Source organism: Penaeus monodon, chromosome 6, assembly GCF_015228065.2.
Source record: "Penaeus monodon isolate SGIC_2016 chromosome 6, NSTDA_Pmon_1, whole genome shotgun sequence".
Taxonomy (NCBI): domain Eukaryota; kingdom Metazoa; phylum Arthropoda; class Malacostraca; order Decapoda; family Penaeidae; genus Penaeus; species Penaeus monodon.
In genome coordinates this window covers 33,304,246-33,307,020 of record NC_051391.1, presented here as the reverse complement: position 1 = coordinate 33,307,020, position 2,775 = coordinate 33,304,246, and the positions used below count along the sequence as shown (strand labels likewise).

At 38.1% G+C, this 2,775-nt stretch overlaps 2 pseudogenes; one reads left to right on the top strand and one right to left on the bottom strand.

Annotated features, from left to right (window-relative positions):
• Window positions 1-990: 990 nt before the first annotated feature.
• On the top strand, window positions 991-2,299 carry LOC119574410 (annotated as a pseudogene).
• LOC119573953 lies at window positions 1,157-1,556 on the bottom strand (annotated as a pseudogene).
• Window positions 2,300-2,775: the final 476 nt, after the last annotated feature.

The window sequence follows — 2,775 nt, the reverse complement described above, 5'->3', positions numbered from 1 at the left end:
AAAAAAAGGAAAAACACACACACACACACACACACACAATTATATATATATATATTTGTATAAAATACTGTATTATATATACATACATACCACACACTTTCTCTCTCTCTCTCTCATTAAGTATATTATTTTGGTTATATTATATTAGAATGTTTGAAAATACTGTATATATACACATCTCTCTCTCATTGTATATATATTATATATATTGTGTGTGTGTGTGTATACTGTATATATTTACACACACTCTCTCTCTCTCTCATTATATGTATATTATATTGTATAATATATATATATATATATATATATATATATATATAAAAATAATGTATATATATATACATACACACACACACATACACTCTCTCATTCCTATATCATATACATATATAAAAATATATATAACTATACACACACACAATATATATATATATATATATATTTTATATATAATTATATATTTTTGGGCAATCAAGACCACACAAACACTAAAACATTATCTTATGGCTCACTTTGAGTGACAAAATAAACAAATGCCATGATCCAAGGTCTATCTACTGAATAAATAAATAAATATACCAGGAGTAGGAGGAGTAGTTGTAGTAGAAGTAGTAGTAGGCCCTAGTGAAATACTATCCTGATTTGCACATTCCTTGAATAGGCGGGAAATGTGTTTTTCTTTCAAATACCATTGATATGGATAGTGTCATTATTCTTTTTGGGAGACTATGATTATCACAATGTTGGAAAGAATAAATTAACTATAGGACAATAATGGTACTGGACTAGTAGTATGATTATCACAATGTTGATAATAAAAAACATGTAGGACAGTAATGGTAGTAGTAGTACTATGATTATCACAATGTTGGTAATAATAAATAACTTATAGGACAGTATGGTAGGGGTAGTAAAAAGGAGTATAATTAATTATCACATTTTGGCAATAATACATGAACTTCTAGAACAAATGGTAGTGGTGGCAGCAGTAGTAGTAGTAGTAGTATATATAGTAGTACAGCAGTAGTAGTAGTACAAATACTACTACTAGTAGTACTAGTACTAGCAGGAAAGGTAGTGGTGGCAATTGGGTTACAAACGTCTTGTATATCTGCTTTATCACGATCTGTGGCTCCAAAAGGGAGCCGATGTTGTTCTAGGAGGCAAGTAAATCATGCACCCTAGAGATTTTCTTGGAAGAAGTGTACTTGGTGACGGCCTTAGTTCCCTCACTAACGGGGTGCTTAGCCAGTTCTCCGGGCAGCAAAAACCTGACAGCGGTCTGAATTTTCCCGGGTGGTGATGGTGGAACCTTGTTTTTAGTGTGCAAGGCGGAAGCCTCAGCTGCAATGCGTTTCAAAAATGTCATTCACGAAGAGTTCATGATAGACATGGCCTTGGAGGAGATACCAGTGTCAGGTGGACCTGGGTTGAGACCTTGTAGATGTAGATGCTGTAGCTCTCCTTCCCCCTGCGCTTTCTTTTATCACCCTTGTGATAGACTTTTTGGGCCTTACCGGCCTTCTTGGCAGCCTTTCCGGAATTTTGGGTGGCATGATGTCAATCGTACTTACGGCACGAAGAAAGAAGCTCCCACTCACTTTTTCCTTTTATTTTTCGACGCGCATGCCAGCCTTCCGCGTACAGGACCCCACGCTACTGGGTCATCTGAGGTCCGTTCCACATGCAGCCGTCGCATCTGACTCATTTAACCGGGGCCGCCTATAAAGCTAAGCTCGACAAACAGCGATAAGGTTTATAAAAATACCTAAAAAGCAAACATCATGTCTGGTCGTGGTAAGGGTGGTAAGGTAAAGGGCAAGTCAAAGTCCCGCTCCAGCAGGGCCGGCCTTCAGTTCCCTGTTGGCAGAATTCACCGCCTTCTGCGTAAGGGCAACTACGCCGAGCGTGTGGGAGCTGTGCCCCCGTGTACCTGGCTCCCGTCATGGAATACCTGGCCGCTGAGGTCCTGGAATTGGCAGGTAACGCCGCTCGTGACAACAAGAAGACCCGTATCATCCCCCGTCACTTGCAGCTTGCCATCCGTAAAGATGAAGAGCTCAACAAGCTGCTGTCTGGCGTCACCATTGCCAGGGTGGTGTTCTGCCTAACATCCAGGCTGTGCTCCTCCCAAGAAGACCGAGAAGAAATAAACATTTTTCTTGGTTGTCCCATCTCAACATCGGCTCCTTTAGGAGCCACAGCATCTTCCTAATGAGAAAATTGACAAATCTATTATAATAATAAATGCCATACTCATAACACACACCCATACATTTTGTATTTATGACTTGATATTAGTAGCAATAAATGGTACTCTCTCTTCCTCTGTATATACATACATTTATAGCTATCTATCTATCTATCGATCGATCGATCGATAATCTAGTAAAACATATATCTATGCATGATCCTCCATATACAATTTGAAGTAATGCGGTGGACTATGTGCATACCTCCTTACCCTTATATTTATGTTGTATATCATACTATACCACACTATTTGTATAATATAAATGAGCTGGATATAGAGGCTATGTATACACATAGACACTCAAACATTATTTTACACCTCGAATTGCTATTTTTTATCGTTTTCTGTACACCTACACACACTGATATAAAAAACATATGAGAGAGACGGACAGACAGTATATAATACATACATATATGTATATATGCGCATGCATACATATATACACCCATACACACACACACGCACTTATAGGATCCATATTACACACACAAACAGCAACTGATTAGGAACATGTGACG